General features: G+C 41.4%; 1 protein-coding gene across 2 annotated transcripts in view; it reads right to left on the bottom strand.

Annotated features, from left to right (window-relative positions):
- Positions 1 to 21,657, bottom strand: part of LOC124300718 (GPI inositol-deacylase) — a 239,856-nt gene that overhangs the window by 212,414 nt on the left and 5,785 nt on the right. The window lies entirely within an intron of this gene.

Below are 21,657 nucleotides of genomic sequence, written 5' to 3'. Positions count from 1 at the left end.
TACTACTACGCTACATGCTGTTGTTTACAGCTCTCTGAAACCTACAATAATTTTGGAAATTTAAGATATGATGTATCACTCACGCACACAAAAGTATTTATCAAATTTGTTCCAAAAGTTGTGAAATGATATTTTAGAAACGTAAGACATGTATCTATTACAAAAGTTTCAAGGTTTTTTTCAGCCAAATTTTGCTCAAACTCGCGATCATCATCACCAGCACTGTTGTCAATACATGGCTCGATGTCGATAATCAACGTATCGGCATCACTATCGATCATTTCATCATCATTCTCCTCCTCATTGTAAGCCACCTCTCTGCACACCCGCTTATAAGTCGGCGATCGTGGTGGTGAATTGGGTGGGGAGTCTGACGGTCCTCTTTTCCATCGATTTATTTATTTTTTTTTTTTTCTGATACGATTCTAAAATTTTTCCAGAATTTTTATGGACATGATGATAGGCAATACAGAAAAGTTGAAACAAATCGAAAAACTTTGTTAACATACTAATCAAATGCGATAATCATTACGGAATTCAAATCTACATTCACAATATCGTAAGAGGATTGTCGTAGCACCATATACATATATATGTGTATTCTATAAAGTACTCACCAAAAATATGAACTCGTTGAAGTCTTAAGATTTTTTAAATGAACACAGTTTTTTTTTCTTTCTCACAACTCACTTTATCAAAAACGCTTGTTTTCACACGAAGGATTTTCAAAATTACTAGAAAAGTTTCAAACCGTTGTTCGAATTTATACTAACGGAGTCGCACCCGCCCTCCGCCGAGCAAAAACCAGCCAGCCAATCATTCGTAGAGCATGCACCACGTGACATACAGTCACAAATGTGACGCGGGGGGCAGTATAAGCTAGGAGAAAATTTTCTCAAGAGCTCATTACCTGCTTTTCGTTGACCGATTTTTTTCTCGTTGTATACCCCACGCTAATATGGTTGGGGGGTGTTCAGGCTCGGACTTGTTTGCTATAAAGAGTTGTAAAACCCAAAAACTGTATGTACACATACCAGCTGGTCAAGAGCGGGCGAGACAAGATTTTTCTCACGCCAAACACTGTTCGCTACCTGCTTTTTGTTGACCGATTTTTCCCACCACATGTCCCACGCTGATTAACGAGTCATAAAACCCAAAAACTGCATGTGCACATACCATCTGGTCAAGAGTTGGCAAGTCAAGATTTTTCTCACGCCAAACACTGTGTACTACCAGCTTTTCGTTGCCCGATTTTTCCCATCACATGTCCCCATGCTGTTTAGGATTGGGGTGTGCAGGCTCAGACCGGTATACCATAAAAATTTTTGATTCTTTGATGGTGGGGGTGGTACAAAGCTTGGACCCCCCACCATTACATTCAAATTCTTGCGATCTATCGATAAGCTCAACGCATCCGATGCAGACTCATCATTCTTACACGATACGGTAATTAGAAAGCTAAGGTGCAGGCTTGTAGCCCCACGAAAGCGTGTCGGTTGTGTTTTGAAACACGATCCGCTTGTCGTCATTCCAGCCAAGTGCCACTTTCTGCTGTTCTACAGTGTATATCTCGTGCTTTCGACTTAATATCAAATGCTGATTTGTAGACAAATTTTCACGTTTCAAACCACATTCCAAATATTCGTTAAAACTTATTTTACTTAACGCTGATTCTCTAACACCTTTGGCACGTTTATTGTCTTTCTCGTCTCCCAAGACTCGGAATGCGTACAATTTTGCTCTTAATCCTACAAATTCCGACATTATTTTCCCGTTATTCTCGTCTTTCATCAGGCCGAATACTTTTTTATTCGCTCGAGGCATTCCATAAGCGTTGTCAAGCGGATAATCAGACGTATCGAATTTATGCAAGTCCTCCTTCATATGTTCGTATATGTCGGGGACGGTGAAGTTGTAAATCAAACTGTCGGAATCCGTATACATTAATTTTGCTCGGTTGCCAAAATTGTGCTTAATATAATTATAATGGAAATCATAGATATATGTTTTAGACAGATCCAGGATGGAGAAACCTGCATACAATGGTTTATTCGACTTGACTTTCGTCTTACTCATTTCGACGATAATCATCTCTTTGTCGAAAACGGTGCAGCTGTGAAAATTAGGCTTGGCTATGGTAGCTCTAGCACCGTACCGTCCATCCAATTCGGTGATCAATCGAACATCTCTGTACTTTCGCACGTTTTCTATTGTTTTGCCAACAACTGCTTTGTTCATCAGTTTCTAAAAATTTTTCTCAAATTCGTTGTGTTCAAAACGGTATTCAAATCAATATATTTTTTGAGCCGCGGGGTTTGCCTGAATTTGAGAACTCTGTGAATTTTAGGTAATTTTTGATTGATTGTAAGCATTGTTTCGAAACGCCGTAGTAAACAAGGTAGTTTTTCTTGGAAAATAGCGTGGGCTTCAATTTTGGCTGTTTATTGTTTGAAATCGGAGGTACATAGTGCTCCGGACACAATGGTAAATCTTTATGAGTTTCACGCAGTTTCGCAGGATATTCCAAATCTACCTCCAGCATGTAACCAAACTCCGCATTGTCCGAGATGGTAAGAACGTCGGATTGTCTGAAGTCTGATACCCATTCGAAGGAACTGTATGGCAGAGCAAAGCTCATAGCAGCACCGTACAAATTATTAACGTCAACGTACATGAGATAAGATTCTTCGACCTCAGGATCGAATTCCTCTCCCATATATCTATTGTTGGCCTTTGCGTATCTGTTCGAACACTGTGACACACCACCTCGAATACTTTTTTCGATAAACATAACCATGTCTATGTCGGTGAGAAGCTCGAGTTCGATGCCTGAACATTTTAACATTGCATCAAACGACAGACCGGGCGCTGTGTAGTAATGTAATAGGTCCAGTTTGTACGTCGTCCAATAATCCTGTCGCAAATTTTGAAAAACGTTGACTAGTAAAAACACATCCGTCTGTAAATACGAGTCCGAATACTCTCCCAAAGTTTGGACGTTAAAAGTTTGGCATACGTCGCACGCGTGTGCGTAATCGTCGTCTGATATATTCCGGACATTCAATTTTGAATAAAACTGTTCTTTGGCTGGTAAATGTTTCTCCTCGAGCGTCTCCCAACTGTCTATGTATTCGTACGGGAAGACACCTTTCCTAGTCAATAACCGAAATTTGTTCAAGCTACTGCAGATTGTACGTGTTATTGTTTCTTGACAATCGTCCATATACGATGATAATTTATCGAGGCATGAAACGGTACGAATCTATGAAATGGAACGTTACATCCGTTTCCTGAACAAATTTAGTGAAGGAAATGTACTTTTCTTTATTAACAGTTAGTAGTTTAACAGTACCTTCGAATGACGTTTCCAGGGCTTTGATCAGAAAATGCGAATTGTAACCCGACAGATTGTGGAATATCACTGGGATAGTTAGTAATTTAGATTACAGCTGCGGTGAGCAGCACCACGGTATTTTTCCGTGAAATGACAGTGATCCCGATGTTTCACGTATGTGGGTGTAAACGGTTTTTCACAAACATGGCAGACCGCCGATAAATCAAATTCGTTGATCTATTTGAAATTTAGTGGTTCCATCGGTACAACAGTCTTGTAATATCCCTCTAACGAATGTGCCAATTTCTTCAACTCATTCACAAACCATTGGATGCAAGTTTCTCCGCGATCAATTTTGAATTTTGAGAACGAATCGTTGAACGCACAATGTAGATGGTAAGCTACACTATACGGAAGATGCTTCTGATAAATTGCTCCATTTTCCCCAAAACTTGCATGTGTGGGCTGCAGTAAACATTCTAGATCTGCGTAAACGCAGAAAGGAACGGTTTCTTTGTGTTGGAAATTTTGAAAATTGAGAATCTTGTCCTCTTCTGCTGGTAAGATAACTTTGGTTTTGTTCAAATTCATGCAATTTACATTGTGCTTGAACAAACACCTTTTCAGATTAAAAGTGAGTCAAACATCTATCGCACAAACAAGTACGATGTTTATGTTTGAAAATTTGAGAACTTGTCAACCGCGATATATTCCGAATCCATGCAAAATGATGTGTTACATTCTTTTCAATATTTTCCATACCATCATCATCATCGTCATCGTCGTTTTCAGACTTTATTACTAAAAGATGGATTGTAGGCTTATCAGGCTTGTTTCGGCTTAGATAAATGAGTACAATTTCACTGCGCTTTTGTTTTTCCGCACTATCTATACCATAAACGCTAATTGAAAGTTTGTTAAGTTTCTCAAATTTTTGAATCTGGTCTAGAGACATTGGAAAATGCAAACTTAACCGTCGTATTGCAGCACTGAGCTGAAATGTAGTTATGAAGTGATTTCTTCGGGATTTTTGTTGTTGGCTGGAAAGAGGGCTGCGGTGACCGACCATAGAAAGCAATACGAGTCGCTGTTACGGATGTTGACGACAGCCTTTTTATCTCGAATATCTTTGGGTAGTGGTGTGTATGTGAACCCACCGCCTCGTAGTGGCACGTACTTGTTAATATTCACAGTCAAATTGATTATTTCAGTCAGCGACCAACCAGAGTTTCTCTCTTGAAAATCTTCCACCTTGGTCAACACTTTTTGCTTTACGTTCTCTTCGAACCACCCGTGTATGTCAGCTGGCTGGAGGATGATTTGGTTTCTGATGTTAAAATATTTCATTTCTTCAACAAGTTCGGCGTTTTTGTTGTATTGAATTGACAATACAAGACACAGTTTGCTTTCAAACTTCCCCCTTTTTGTAGCATTTTCTTCAGTCTTGCAACGACGAGGTGTTTCGCATCTTCCAAAAACCTGTTCAAATCTTTATGCCGCAGATTGATAATGGCTCCCGTTCGAATTCGGCTCTCGGAAGCTGTCTCCAAATCTTCCCACCGCACTCGATCGCTTCTTCGTCGGCTTCGTAATCCGTCACCCACTTTTTGAAATTGTTGAAATTTGACTGTCAACGATTTCAGAATTCCAATTGTAGTGAAAATTCTTGTCTTCTCCCCAATCGTTGAGGCGTTGTTGCGTGAGATTTTATTCAAAAGCCTGGTATTTCGGGTTCCAAATGGAATCTATTTTGCAATCTCTGCCGGTGACGATTTTTCAGATAAAATCTTGAACGCCATTTCCATGATTTGTATTGATTTCAAACACTTTTCGGAATCCGTGTTTCTTCTTCTTTCGGTCACGCACTTGACAAAGATAGAGTTGCAAAGCTTGCTCTAGAATGAACGCTGTACGCTGACACGGTCCCTTTTATGGGTAAACACTGACGTGACTCACACATTGCCGAAAATTCGTGAACAACCGTATGCAATATTCTCCAACGAAAAAAATTTCTAGATATTTCTCGAACGAACCTGCAGCGCGTGGAAGATGGTAAAGCAGTTCTTGAAACTTGATACAATCTTAGTTTACTACTTGGTACAATTACGTTTTTTTTCAGATTATTTTCAAGAAAAAAAAATGGAGTACGTAAACATTTTACAACATTTGCGGGTGCCTATAGAGAGGATATTCGAAATACCTTACGATTTTCTGGTACAATCATGAAGGTTGGCAATGAGAGTGCACATGGCGAACGGTGACCGTAATTACGATAACAACCCTCGAAATGACGTAATCGTTTACCAGGCCGGTGTGGCGGCCCGCCTGGTACGTGATGAAGAAGGGGATTCTCTGTTTCAAAAAATGTAAGAAAAATTCTTATTTAATTTCACAACTTTAAGAACAAATTTATTCTCCTTTTTTTTCTTTTTAACAACGAAAACCTTGAAACTTTTGTAATAGATACATGTCTTACGTTTCTAAAATATCATTTCACAACTTTTGGAACAAATTTGATAAATACTTTTGTGTGCGTGAGTGATACATCATATCTTAAATTTCCAAAATTATTGTAGGTTTCAGAGAGCTGTAAACAACAGCATGTAGCGTAGTAGTAGTAGTAGTAGTATATCTAGTTAACGTACAGCAAAAAAAAAATAAAACCTCGTGAAAATGTTTATACAATATTCTTAAACGTTATGAAACATAGAATGCTTGGAAACTTCTTCGAAAGTTTTTTTTTGTTGAGTTTTTGAAATTGGTTCTTGATCACGTTCAGTAGTCGCACGGTCCATGCTGGTAAGAAGGAGACGCTGCACACGTTGTCTAGGTACGGTGTACAAATTAGGCGAGAGTCGACGCATCTTTGAATTCAATTTGGCCGTACTGGCCACCCAGATACTGCAAGAGCAACCGTTCCTCCTCCATCGTCTGCACCAATTTCTGGTATTGGGTCTCGTCCTCGTTCAGCAGTCGCACAATCCGTGCCGGTAAGAAAACGCTGAATTCGTCGTTCAGATCTGTGACGACACGCTGTCCAAACCTCGTTTGGACTCGTCGAATGTTGGTGACTTTGTAGATTTCGAAAATTTCCAGCTCCGTCAATTTCTTCGTCGGTAGAAATTCGTTCACACTGGCAACTTTGTTCAGTTTTGTGAAATCCAGTTTTTTAAATGTTTAGCAGTTACGTGTTTCTTGATAAATTTAGATTTGCGAACTTTTTTGTCACTTTGTTGAGTTTTGACTTCTGGTTATTAACGGTTTTCAAGTCGTGAATATTTTTTAAGAACAGATCGATTCGCTGTTTTAGTTCTGCTTTATTTGGAGTTCTCTTCATGAGAGCTGAAGGTGCAAGATTGTCTTTCGGACCTGAAATTTAGCCTTTTATAGCCGTATTCCTCCCACCAGACACACAGAATCCTTGAAAAACTTCTAGAAGCTACCGAAATGATGTGTCTTCGATTGTACGTTAGAACGTTCCAGAATTCAACGTCGCACCGCAAACCGTCGTCCGCAGGCCGCTCGCCGTCAAGTCGAAACTTGTCGAACGCATTGTTTGTCAGCCTACATTCGTTCAGGGTCGAAGCATACAAATTTCAGAACCTTCCCAAATTCAACGTCGCACCGCAATCCGTTAGCAGCAGGCCGCTCGCCGTCAAGTCGAAACTTGTCGAACGCATTGTTTGTCAGCCTACATTCGTTCAGGGTCGAAGCATACAAATTTCAGAACCTTCCAGAATTCAACGTCGCACCGAAATCCTTTGACCGCATGCCGCTGACCGTCGAGTCGAAACACGTCGGACGAATTGTTTGTCAGTCTAGATTCGTTCAAGGCCGTGAGAATCTTCTCGAACCATCTGGAAGCTCTCAAAACCTGACACATGCCAGGATTCTCGGTCGAACGTTCGAGGATCCACGGGGTCCGCTTGAACGCCTGAGGATTCACGGAGTGCGCTCGATAATGCAGTTACTGACCCTGCTCGATGGCATGATTTTCTTTACCGACAAAGAGCACAATTTATCCCACAAGGGGTAATACCACGGAAATTTCAGTCATTTTTTACCAACGATCATGGTCATTTGGGAGATTTTCTTACCGATGAGCGGTCGGCAGAGCACATTTTATCTCACGAGAGTGGGGGTAACTTTCAAGGGTTTGCGTCTGGGATGCACGGATAGACGAATTGTTCGGCTTGGTCGGTAAAGAAGGTGTTTCTGTCCAGAACCGGCCTTGTTATACTACTAAGGTGGGCTCAGCCGCGGTGTATAACACGTGATTAGTTTGTGAGCAAAAGTTCCCTTGGTCCTCGCTTTCACTCTACCCGCGGTACATTTAAATCGTTACACGCTTTCCCGATAATTTCCCGGCAACCAGGGAAAGTGACTTCCGCAGTGGATGATGTTCCCTGTAATTATCACTCAACAAATTATATTCAGAAGAAAAAGAATTGGCTTGGTTACGAGTAATATTCGAAATAAGGGATACCATGGCTGTGCAGACCAGAGAAGTATGATTAAAACACCTTCTGCCTTGTCAGAAATTATTTTACGAATCGTTCTCAAAATCATAGCAAACGGTGAAAAAGCGTAGAAGTAGAAGCTCGTCCACGAGATAGTAAACGCGTCTACCGTCCAAGCCTCCGGGTCTTTGTGCCAGGAGAAAAATTTGGTACATTTCGCATTTATATTTGTTGCAAACAAATCAATATCGAGAATCCCAAAGAATAACTCTACTTCCTGATAAGCCCATTTGGCTAACTCCCACTTTGTTTTACTTTGTCTGACTCTTGATTCTTCGTCAGCTTCCTTATTATCGCGATTACTAATATACGATGCGAAAATTCACAAATTGCGGGCTGCGCATCACTGCCGAATTTGTTCTGCTAATCTTGATAACTTCGGGAACTGAATACTACCCATACGGTTAACATAAGATACCGCAATAGTATTGTTAATGCGAAATAATATTTCATACGAGTGTCTATCTTTAGCGAAGCATTTAACCCATAAAATACCGTTTGCACTCTAGAAAGTTGATATGCTCCTCATGTTCTTGGGCACTCCAAAAACCATGTGATCGACTTCCGTCACAGGCTATTCTCCAGCCAGATAAAGATGCGTCGCTAAAGATTTTCATCTCAAAAAGATCTTCTCGAATTTGGTTAACGCATGTCATTGCGTTGTTCATCCACCAATCCAAATCCGGGTAAACTTTCTCCGATATTGTCACTTTCATATTATAATTCCCATCAGATCTTTCGAGCGCTAAAAATTTTTCTCTCTCGAAATTTTTTGTGTATACAGCCCCATATCTCGTCGCCGGACACGCGGCTACCAGTACGCTGATAAACTCAGCCACGTTTCTGATTTTAAAGCAACGAATATTTCTGAATTTGGTAACGAGATCGTAAATCTGCCTCCTTTTCTATTGTTAACTCGAGAAAAAAATTTTTTGAGTCGAAAAGACAACTTAGAAATTCAATTCCCTCGAAGGCTCGAGCTTGCATTTGTCTAAATTTAATGTCAATCCTACAGACTCTAGCAACTTTATAGTTCCTGGAACATTTTTCCGACACTCTTGCGCTATATGTCCAAACAAAAGAATATCGTGTAAATAACATACCAATAGGAAATCTTTTGATCTCAAAAACTGAGCTATCGGTTTCAGTAACTTAGTAAACACAAACGGTGCTGTACACAAACCGAAAGGGATACCATTGAATTCGTACAGCATCTCTTTGAAGTTAAATCTAAAAAATTTCCTGGAAGAACGCTTCACAGGAATGAAGAAATATGCGTCTTCCAGCTCTATCAACGCCATATGTGAATCTTTACGCATTAATCGCAAAGCCGTCTTTTTATCAACTATTTTAAAATACAGTGCAACAATAAATGTATTTAATTCTTTCAAGTTAAGAATAAAACGCATTTCACCGTTCGGCTTAGGTATCAAAAAGTAAGGTGAGATGAACTGATTTCGACACTCTTTACACTCAGAAATTGCACCTTTTACGAGTAATTTTTGAATCTCCGAATCACAAGCAGACATATCTTGTAGAGACAATCTCGGTTCTCCATTTTCAAATCTCGGTTGAGGTGGACTCACAAACGGAATAACATAGCCTTTTACCCGGACTTACGTGTCCGGTTTGAATGTGAGTGGCAGGTGTGAGAAAGAGTGTGAGTGGAAAGGCGAGAATTTAGCAGGATAGCAAAGAAGAGGAGGAAGGGAAATAGGGCAGACAAGGAGCGGGGAAGACCACGATGGGCGGACGGGTGATGGGAATAGGGAGGCAGGAATAGAAGGGAAGGACAGGTGAAAAAAGGGGGAGAGTTTTGAGGTAAGTCAGAGAGAGCCGGCGGACGGCAACGGGAAGGATAAGAAAAAATAGGCGGTGACATCTAGGGAGTAGGAAGGGGGATAGATCAGAGACAGATAGGCGGCAGGTAGATGAGGTAGGAAGCGGTGGCGGAGAGAATGAGTATGAGCAACGCGGGTGGCCATAAAGAAGGGGCGAACAGAGTAGAGGAGAAGAAAAAGAAAGGTAGGCCGGGTGCAGTAGCATCGTTAGGGAGGGATAAGAGGCATAGCCTGGGATCGGCGACGACGGTGCTAGATTTATGGAAGAGAAAGCGGGTGGAGGAAGGGGCAAAAGGGGAGGAGGATATAGATGAGACACAGGAAAGAGAAAGAGTTGGAAGGCAAGACAGGTGAGGAAGGGAAGGCGGAGGGAGGGAGTATACAGGATATGCTAAGGCTGATTAGGGAAGAGTTAAAGATAGGTCTAGAAGAGGTCAAAGGGCAGGGAAGGGGAAACAGAGAAGGAATGGAGAAGATTAAAGGCGAAATGACTAGAAGGGAAGAGCGGTGGGAAGTAGAGAGGGGGGAGATGAAGGAAACGATAAGGGACATAGGTAAAAGATTAGAAGAGGTAGAAGAGCGGAGAGGGGGGGAGATGGAAAGGGTAAAGTAGAGGCTGGAAGAATTAGAAAAGAAGAGTGCAGAAGGCGGGGGGAGGTGCAGGGACAGGGGAATGCGGAAGTGGCGCAGGTAACAATAGATAGGTTAAAAGAGATGGAGTGGGCCATAGAGAGGAAAGTAAAGGAACGAAGAGGAGCGAGAATAGAGAAGGGAAGGTAAAAGGAAGGGTTGAAAAAGATTATGCACGTGATAGGGGTAGAGGTCGAGGTAAAGGATATGTGGGAGATAGGCGCGAAAAAGGGGGGAGAAAAAGGGATATGCATAGCAAGGCTAGGGAATAGGGACCAAAAGAGGCAGGTAATGGGAAGAAAAAGCCTCCTCAAAGGGAGGGAGGAGAGGAGGATCTCACCTGGGCAGAGAGGAGAATGAAATGGAAGTTGAGGGAGATAGCAGCTATCGAGGACAGAAGGGGAATCGGAGTAAGAATAGGGTATGCAAAGATCTGGATAGAAGAGAAAATGTGGAAGTGGGATGAGATAGGAGAGGTGCTTAGGGACGGTGCAGGGAGAAAGAGGGAAGAGGGACAAAGGGAGGGGAGGGGAAAAGTAGGGGAAGGCGATAGGGAAAGGACAGCAAGCGAGGAAAGACAAGAGGGAGGTATAGAAGCACAGGCCGGGGTACGCAGGGAAAGGCAGTCGGCGGAATGGGCAGCGAGGAGGGGCAGAGGCAGGGGGGGGCGGGAGAGAAAGAGGAGAGAGAGGGGAGTAGGCGAGACGGAAAGGGAGGGGTGGAAAGTAGATTTCTGGAATGTGGCGGGGCTTGCGAGAAAGGATGAAGATTTCTGGAAGAGTCTAAAGGAGTGGGATGTAATATTTTTAATGGAGACTTGGATGGAAAAGAAGGAGTGGGAAAAGATTAGGAATAAGTTGCCAGCAAAGTATAAATGGGAAGTGCAGTATGCGGTGAGAAGAAATAGGAAGGGAAGAGCAATAGGCGGAATGCTGTCAGGGGTAAGAAAGGAGATAGTAAGTGGGGAGGGAGGGAGGGAAGAAGTAAAAGAGGGGATGATAATAAAGAAAATAAGCGTGTAGGGGAAAAATGGATAGTAATAGGAATATACGTAAATGGGGATCAAAAGGGAAGATAGGGGAATTGAAGGAGCGGGCAGAACAGGTAGAGGGAGGAATAAAAGTGCTAGTGGGGGGGTGATTTTAATGCCAGGACAGAGCAGAAGGAGGGAGGATGTTGGGGGGAAGGAGAGGAGGAGAGTAGGTGTAGGAAATCAAAGGACAGGAAAATAAACTCGGAAGGTAAGCAGCTGGTGCAATTTTTGGAAGAGACAGGATGGGCAATAATGAATGGGAACATAGAGGGTGATGAGGAGGGAGAATTTACGTATGTAGGAGGGGTGGGGGTAACGGTGATAGACTACGCTATAGGAGACAGCGAGGTAAGGGATAGGGTCAAAAGGATAGAGATTGGGGATAGGATTGACTCGGACCATCACCCGGTAATAGTGTGGATGAGGGGGGTAGTGATTAGGACAAGAAAGGGAAAAAGAGTAGGGTGAGCTAGTAAAGGAGACTGGCCAGAGGGTAAGATGAGGTTTAGAACAGAGGTCAAATGGGAGGGGGTAGGAGAAGCGGATGTAGGCAAAGAGATGGAGAAAAGAATAAGGGAGTTTAGACGAGCTTTGAATGTAGGAGGGAGGGGGAGTGAAGTGAGTAAGGGTTGGTGGGATGAGGAATTTAGGCGAAAAAAAGCGGAAGTTGGGCAGAGTCTAAGGAACTGGAGAAAGGGGGAGGGGGAAGGGGAAGCGTATAGAAAGGAAAGAAGGGAATATAATCGGCTATGCGAGGAGAGGGAAAAGAAAGAAAATGCGGGTTTCATAAAAGAAGCAATGGAAGCAAGGACAGAAAGCAAGGTATGGGAGATAGTTAACAGGGAAAGAAAGAAGTGGAAGAGGGTGAATGAGGAAATAGGCGATCAGGAGTGGAGGGAGTATTTCATGGGATTATTAGGCAGAGTGGAAAGCAAGGTAACAGAAGGCGGGGGGACGGCAAATAGGAAGGGGGACGGGGAAGGGGAGCTGCAGAGGGAAGAGATAAAAAAGGTGATAGGGAAGCTGAGGGATGGAAAGGGACCAGGGGTGATGGAATAGTTAGCGAGGTATGGAGGTATGGGGGGGAAGAGATGGAGCAGTGAATAGGGAAAACATGTAACAGAGTTTGGGTGGGGGAGGGCTGGCCAGAGGATTGGAGAGAGGGATTGATAGCGCCGATAGTAAAGAAGGGGGAGGGGAAAAGGGTAGAAGAGTATAGGGGGGTGACGCTGATGCCAACTCTGTATAAGGTGTATGCGATGGCATCAGCGGAAAGGTTAGAAAGAGAGGTAGAGGAGAAGGGCATGATACCGCAAAATCAAACTGGCTTCAGGAAAGGAATGGGTACAATTGACAACGTATATGTGCTTAACTATTTAATCAATAGACAGGTGGCAAGGGATAAGGAAAAGATGGTGGCGTTCTTTGTGGACTTAAAAGCGGCGTTCGATTCGGTGGACAAAAAGGTGCTGTGAGAGACTATGGAAAGGAGAGGGGTGAGGGAAGGGCTAAGGGTAAGGATAGAGGAAATTTACAAGGAAACAAAGAGTCCTTCCTGCTGCTGGCGGATTTAGAAGAGGAAATGGGGAGAGGGAGAAGGGTTGGGGGGGTGGAGTTGGCCGGCGGCAGGGTATGTACGTTAGCGTATGCTGATGACATAGTGCTACTAGCGATGGAGGTAATGATTAGGAAGTTAGAAAGGTATATGGATAGGAAAAGGCTGACGGTAAATGTAGGGAAATCAAGGATTATGAGATTAAGGAAAGGAGGTAGCAGAAGGAAAAACATGGATTGGAGATGAAAAGGGAAAAGGATAGAGGAGGTTAAAGAGTTCAGCTATCTAGGGTATAGAGTAAAGTGCAATGGGGGACAGGAAGCACAAGTGAAAGAGAGAGTACGGAAGGCAGAGGTAGTAATGAGGCCGCTATGGGGAATAGGAAAAAGAAGGTTTGGGAGGGATTGGGAAAAAAGGATTTGGTTATTTGACAGGCTGGTATGGACGGTAATAGAGTACGCATCGGAGATGTGGGGGTGGAGGGACTGGAGGGCGGTCAAGGCGGTACAGGATAGATTTTTGAGATGGACATTTGGAGTGGATGGGCGAACACCGGGATATCTAGTAAGGGGGAAATACAGAGAGAGAAGCTAAGGATTGGGGCAAGGAGAAGGGCATGGAATTTTGAAAGGAAGCTGGAGAGAGGGGAGGGTAGCGAGTTAGCTAGAAGATGCTGAGAGGAGATAAGGGAAAAGGCAGAAGTTGGGAGGCAGTGATCAAGATGGGAAAGAGAAAGGGAAAGTTTCTTTGCGGAAAGGGGAGCAGAGAGTAGAGAGGTAGTCGCGAGAAGTGAGAGGGGAGAGGTGAAGTTTAGGGAAATAGAGGAGAGAGAGAGGGAAGAACAGAGAAAAGAGAGGTGGGAGAAAATAAGGGAATCGAGGTACAACAGATGGTACAGGCTACTGAAAGGAGAAGGGATACCAGGGTATCTGGGAAAGGGATGGGGGAAAAGCAGGTGGACAAGGGTGGCAAGATTTAGATTAGGAAGCGAGATGAAGGAGGCAAGGTACTGGGAAGAAGAGGAAAAGAGAAAGTTTAGGGTGAGCGGGGGGGGAGGACGAAACATGGGAGCATATATGGGAAGGGTGCGTGGGCTGGGATAGAAGGGGGGAAAGCTGGCAGGAGGTGGGAGGGAGATGTTAGGTGAGAAGGGGGTGGAAGAAGTCTGGATGAGAGAACTGGAAAGGATCAGGGATGTACAAGAGAATGAAAGAGTGAGAGATGAATGGGAAATGGAAGTCGATTAGGATAAGGACGAATAGGGAATAGGATAAGGTTAAGTAAAGATAAGGATAAAGAATAAGAAAAGGATAAGAGGGAAAGTAAGGGAATGGCAAGGCAACGACACAGGGCACAGGCAATTAGAAAATAAATAAGAATAAGGTAGGAAGTAAGAATAGGTTAAGCAAACATGTAAAAATATGGTAAAGGGAGAGGAAAATGGAAGTCTTTGTAACCCCAAGGGGAACAATAAATATTACATAGCCTTTTACCCATTCTAGAATAAATGGATCAGTAGTTAATTCTTCCCATGCTAGTAAAAAATAACGCACCCTTCCTGTTACTCTCACCGAGTTTAATCCTTCTGTTGTCGGTCGTTCTTGAGTTCGAAATTTCTCGATTTCTGTTCCTTCCGCTGAGTACCTCGGTAACTCACCCCAGACGGGCGACGGTAGTTTAACTTCAAACTGCTGATAATTCGAGTATTCAGTTTTTCTCGAATGCGATGACTAGACTTGAGCTTTCATGCCAAAATTTTTACGGTAACCGCCCAGATTTGTCAGATCTTTTGAAAATTTTTCCATAGATCTCGCCGTCTTAAGATTTTCGGCGAACTTCTCGCCAAACAACAGTGAATCAATTGTACTCTCGTCAGCGATAGTTTTCACGATCGGATTTAATCCCCGAATGACAAATGATTTCCTAGTTTTGGACATATCGTGATGCAAGTCTGACAGGATTCTTCCAGCATCTGCTAGACGCACTATAAATTTCGAAGTGTTAATTTCTTGATTATCACTATTTTCTGCCTTTACTATTTCTATTAACGCCGCACCAACAGTGTTAATACCCACTCCCAGCTGATTTTGTGCCGTGTATTTATAGGCGTCCTTCTTTATCGCCAGAGGTGACAGGGCAGATTTGCTTTCCGGATACAGTTTTCGAGCTCTGGTGAGACGGCAATTTCCAATTGTGGAATATTTTGGTTGTAGATCCCGCTTCGGATCTTTCGGAAGATCGTCTTGCAAAATTTTTGTCCATCGCTCCGCAGTAAATATTCGGACCAAGTTGATCAAATTTCGCTGAATCATACCGAGCAAACCCAACGTCGATTTGTCAAGCTCTGTCGGTGCTGGTTTATCATCTGCCGTTGATTGTTTTACCGATGGCTCAGATCGTGACGGATCTCGCAGATTCCGCTGACCGCCCTCTACATCTGACTCTTTGACGGAAAACGGTGTTCTTCGAAGACTTGAAACTGAGCGGCTACAACGTGAACGTGACGTTTCTCGCAGATAACGCTCACCGTTCGTTGCGTCGGAGCTTCGAGGTGAAAAATCCCTTTTTTGATTTTTCACTGTAGAGAGGTTTCGATTAGAACCTGAAGTTCGTCTGTGATTAACAGCGACACGCTCACCGTTCTCTTTATCACAACTTCCTGAAAAATCGCTTGACCGTGCATGACGCGATCTCGACCTCGTGTTGAACTGCGATCTCCAACGATCTCGCCGCGAATGACCGTCAATGGGACGCGATCGTCTGTTCTCATCTTCCAGACGACGTAATTTAGCCAGAAACGGGTCCCGCAACGAAATCTCACGTCTCCGAGGACTCCTCGATGATTCTCTAGATGATGAACCTATATTTACGCATTCAGCAAATGCTAAAACCACTAAAAGAATATTTTTCACCGCACTTATACATCACGAAAAATAAAACTGTCACGGATCGCACAGAAAAACGTAATGACATTATGGGGATCGACCCTGCCCCTAGGGATAGAAGCGCAATTGTTTTAAAATACTTAAAAATCTGTGGTGGATTAAGCAGCAACTGGCGTTACTACCTATTGATCTAGAAGATAAGACGACGCAGCATAATTGCAAATCCATCGCCGACATGAAGTACATGGACAACATATTATCAAAATGCTTAACTGACAGCGATCCCCAGCATGATAACTGCCCTCCTTGTGCGGAAAGCTAGTGTACGCAGAGTCTATGGATTCATATACTCAGAAGCCTGCACTCAATGCATCTGCAGCAGAAGCGATTAGACCGCTATATGAAGCCCTGAGTAGGGACGAATTATTGGAGAAGTGTTTAGGAGGCTTGACCCAAAGTAATAATGAGAGTTTGAACTCCAAAATTTGGAAAATCACTTCAAAAATGTCATTTAGCGGAAGCGTGATTGGAATTTTTTTTTTTTTTAGCTAAGTTACCCCACTGGGGGTTATTCTTATCTTTTTCTGCAGTTTTCCTCAGTGATCTCCCGGATTTTCGCGAATAACGGCAGGAAACTTTCCATGAAAATTGTGAATTATGTAATCGAGTTCATTTTGGCAACTTTAGTGTCTCCATGTGAGCACCCTCTTGGAGTGAGATATTGGTATGAACAATAAGTCGGATTAAAAACATTCTAAGCCTCCCCGTGAAAAAAACGTAGCTAGAGAAAAAAAATCCAAAATGTTCGTAATTGAATTCTCTATAACTTTTATTTGAAGTACTTTGCCCAGAAAAGTCGATTCATTAGAGAAAAACACGAAGAACAGCAAAGATGACCAAAAACGGCCAATGAAAGCAATGGGACCACATTTGGACTCTAAGACCATTTTTTCGGGTAGAGCGACCCAAAATACCTCGCATACCGTCATAAAAGTCAACGGACCTTTCCATGGTCAACGAACTGCCCGCAGCCAAAGGACTATCTAACCTTACTACTGGAACGCGCGTACTACCAGTATTTTTTAAGTTATTTCGATGCATTTAAAAGGTCGGGTGTCACTTATAAAGTGACAATTGTCATTTCCGACATTAGGTTAGAATTTGGAAATCACGAAAACCCCCTGTCCGTCACAAACATAAAGCCAGAAGTCATTCTAGGGCCGACGATTTCTACATTGAAGGTTATGCCGAACTTCATTTTCTACCCCCGATATCTCGAAATCTGTCCATTATTACACTTTGTGCCCATGGAGACTTTTGATCAGGAGCTCGAATAGAATAACATATATCAATTTCAGAAAATTTCACCAAGGGCCACTTCCCATAAGAAACGTGCGGGGTCCTTTGCTCACCAGATCTGTTGGCAATGATTGCAAAACCCATACTTCCGTTGTCTTCAAAAAGTAACCAGATGTTGAGACAATACAAATTATCCAATATTTCCAGCCTCAGAACTACTACCCAAAAAAAACCCGTATCACCAACAGCCGTAATAAGAAACTGCACGCCCTGGTCGTGTAATCCCCAACTCTTCTATCGCTCAAATGTTCTTGAGAAGCGGTAGGTCAGCGGAAGTAAGCGCTATGACCTCTCGGGTATCGACGGTCACTGATGATTAGGACCTCCCGTTGGACAACACGAAATCGGGGTATATAAATGATGAAGCGTCGACACGCAAGGGGGATTATTACTACTAAGTTACTGCGATTCACTCGCTATTCGATAACTACCTTAATATATTCTAAAAATTACTAAAAATCTCTATTGTCATATTCATTTCTTTTATTTTATAAATTCTTGTAAAATCATTTCTAGAGCGAGCTAATAGCGTAGAACAGTACGGTTTAATAAATTAAGTATTTTGTTAAATAGTTTACTTTATTTGTAAATGACACAAATCTATTGTCATCGACACAACGTTGCCTGCCAAGAACCAGAGATCTGCCAAAAGGACCAACTGTAACCAACCTAATCACATCAAAATCTCTATAAAGGGTTAACTGCTGCAAAAATTGTGAGTAATTAAAGCATATTCAATTGGCCGGGCTTGTACTTTGGTTAAAAATTTTTATAATACACCCATGAGGAAGTGAGCCAATTTAATTAAAGCAACTGTTTAATTTGTACCGGGGTGCGGATATTCCTGAGCTAGCGGACCGCGACAATCAGATTGGGTTCCTCCTTTATAAATAAAAGAGGCCAGAGCATCGCGTTATTTGAATCCGCCAAATCCGCGTTAGGTCTGATAAAATACCCATTTATTTGTCTGCATTTGTCTCAATGTATCATAACATAGTCCGAAGCATTCTCCTCTGATTTTCTCAGTCTATTTGACAATCCATTTTTTTACTTCCATGGAACTATTTTTCTATGAAATTAAGATAAAAATCAGTATAGATAATACGTACCTATAATGTATGCTCAAACAACCCACCATGTCATATTTATTAATTGAAAAATTTGACAAATACCTACGTAGTCCAAAGTGAGAGAAATGATGGTGAGGATAAGGGGATGTAAGAATAGATAATGACAAAAATATCGGTTAATTTAGGTAGAGATGTAATAATTGGTAACTATGGTATGAAGGTATAGGATAAAACAAAACCATCATAGGCAAATATTATCATAAAACAAACGGTTATCCAAATAAATAAATTATATAAGTATAACAGAAAGTAGAAAATGAAATGTCTCAAAACTAATATTGCACCTCACGTCCACAATGTAGACTTACAAAAGAAAGGGTATGATATACGAGATATCAATAAATCAAATGTTGTGAAATAATATTATATTATGAAGATGTTACCTATCATTGGGTCATCTTTTTTGCACGACTGTGTATTCGCAAATTAACATATGAGGAGACTAAAGTCTTTATGAGTTGAATTTCATGCCGATCATCATCTTTTGCAACAGTATCAATAGGATATTCTTTACTGAAGAACACACTATTAGTGGACATCAATTTGTGCATAACCGTAGTAATTAAATTTCTTTTGAAATTAGGCTTGCCTATCATACCTGTATGGAAATCTGCTCGGAAAGCTCTTTCAGCGTTTGTAACAATGTTAAATGCAGCATTTGATGGAAAGAGTAAACTACCTCTAGAGACAAATGATACAAAGGAAAGATGTTTGTTCATATTAACGGTATAGCAGTGATCGTCTGTCGTACGTTATTCATCATCCAGTAAAAGATTTTTACAATCCTGACAGGCGGTTTTGGCAATTATATTACATATGATCGTTCCAGCGATATAATATAATATATTTATCTAAAGCACTGATAGTTCTACTTTATCTAATTCGTCTAACAGATGATCTGGCAGATCTTGGTTATCCTTATCAGTATCTAATGTGGCATCGGTAATAGATCTTTTCGAACTGCAGAATTCTAAGATTGACATTACTTCTGTTGTATCACCTAAACAATTTGCATTAGCGCTCCGCTCAACTTTATTTCTGAACTGTAACTGAAGCATAGCCCATTTAAACTGCAAATAGTTTGGATTGTTGTGCCACCCTCCCACGCGAGCTGATACACCAAAAAGTTAATTCGATGTGATCTTGCGAGCATTTGTAAGCTGAAAAAAACTTCAAAGGATTGTCTGCTAAATTGAACAAGTCTTCTGCCAGATTGATGAAACTATGAGTATTTATCGCAAAGCCCTAAGCAAAAGTTTTTCTTCCATGATCTAACACAGAAACGCCTTCAATTGTATAGGCACGGCTCTCAGCAAACACGTCTTTGAAATATTGTAAATTCTCCGGCCTTAATAATGATTTGAACCCTTTATCAAACGAATTTCTCGAGTTCATCATATCAAATAGTCTATCAAAAATACGAATAAATTTGACAGTCGCCTCAGTATTAGCAAAACCGGATTTTTTACACACCCTCAAATAATCAATGGCATCAGCCACTCCTGAACTAATTGTCTGTACTGCTAGCTGCACATTCATTTTTTTTCGTTTGAAACCCATATGTGCTAACGATAATTTGTTTGCTAGCGTTAGATCCTGCTTTTCCTGAACATCATACAAAGTCTATAAATTCAAATGAAATCCTACCTGATTGTGATTCAATGTCGTTTGTTTTGCCCACAATATTTCTACATAACTCAATTATGTGGCATGGATCTAACATGCAATAAATTTGTGATTGTCCACATGGATGGGTGAAGCTTGTTTTCAGCTCATCAAGATTTTTCGAAAAGAAATCACCTTTTTGGTATTTACCATCGCATGTTAGAGATCTAACCGTGACTCCTACGTTATACAACTCGACTATTATTTGGGCTAGAAGTTTAGCTTGTACAGTGGCGTGCAAAAGTTTCGGGCCAAACTGTTTCTCGTTAATAATTGTTGTATGGATGAGGGTGAAAAAAAACTGAGTATTGCTATTTAAACTGAATCAATTATATTGTCGAACCGAACAACTTACAATTTTTTTCAACAAAATAATATTAAATTATAACAAAAAATATGAAGTTTATGTGATCAAAAGTTTCGGGCCAAACAAACTTCTGAAAAATAAACTATAAAAATAGAAACCAAAATTATTTCCAACACGTCATAAGATCAAATTATACTAATATTTTGTTGACATGCCCTTTGAAGCTATCACAGAGGCACATCGCCGAGGCATCGATTCTATTAACGTCTTAATCCTTGTGTGATCAATTTTTTGCCATTCCTCTTGAACTTTTTCCCACAAATCGTTTTTATTTGAACAATTGATAGCTTCTACTTTTACTCTTAGCTCTCCTCATAAATGTTCAATAGGATTTAAGTCAGGAGATTGACTTGGCCACTCGAGAACACGAATTTTTTTTGCCTTGAATAAATCTTGAACAAGTCCAGATCAATGTTTGGGGTCATTCTCTTGTTGGAAAATCTATCCTCGCGGCATATTTTGACGCGCGTAGGGCAGCATATGATTTTCTAAGATGTTTTTATACACGCCTTTGTCCATAGTGCCTTCTATTTTTACTAAAGGGCCGACGCCTTTATATGACAAAGCTCCCCACGCCATGATATTACCTCCTCCATGTTTTACAGTCGGTATTTGATACCTAGAATCATATCTGGCATTTTTTGGTCGCGAACATAGCTCTTTCCGTCATTTCCAAAAAAATTAATTTTTAGCTCGTCTGAAAAAAAAACTTTTTTCCAATCTTCGACTGTCTAATTCTCATGTTCCTTAGCAAATTCTAATCTCGCCTTCATATTCTTTGCGCTAATCAACGGTGTCTTATCTCCGACGCATCGAAATAGTCCAACTTCGTTCAATCTACGTGAAACAGTACTGCTAACATCAGCCAAGTTTTCCTCACGTAATTCACGTGTTATAATTGCAGCATTCTTCGTTGGATCCACGACTGCCTTTCTTTTAATAACTTTATCAACGCGTCTGGTCGTTTTTCTGGGTCTTCCAGGTACTTGTTTGTCTACCAAAGTGTTTATTTCTTTCCACTTTTTAATAATATTATTAACAGTCGTTTTTCCAATCGATAATATTGAAGCTATATCACGAGAAACTTTGTTTTCTTGGTGTAATTTTATAACAGTTTCACGAATATGATATTTTCAGAAACGTCTCTAGGTACTTAAGAACTTTAGTTAATAAGCCAGGTTCACAATCGTATGTTGACATCCATTTTCTCATGGTTTCAGGGTGAGGTAGTGATAGATAGTTACGGAGTAATGCGTAAGCTTTAGGGGAGTAAAAATAGTATGTCAATGCGAACTGCCTGATGTCACCAGAGTACTGTCTGTTATTAGAAGTAACGTC

This window comes from Neodiprion virginianus, chromosome 3 (assembly GCF_021901495.1).
Source record: "Neodiprion virginianus isolate iyNeoVirg1 chromosome 3, iyNeoVirg1.1, whole genome shotgun sequence".
Classification (NCBI taxonomy): Eukaryota; Metazoa; Arthropoda; class Insecta; order Hymenoptera; family Diprionidae; genus Neodiprion; species Neodiprion virginianus.
The sequence above is the reverse complement of the archived record's forward strand: the minus strand, read 5'-3'. Positions and strand labels throughout refer to the sequence as shown.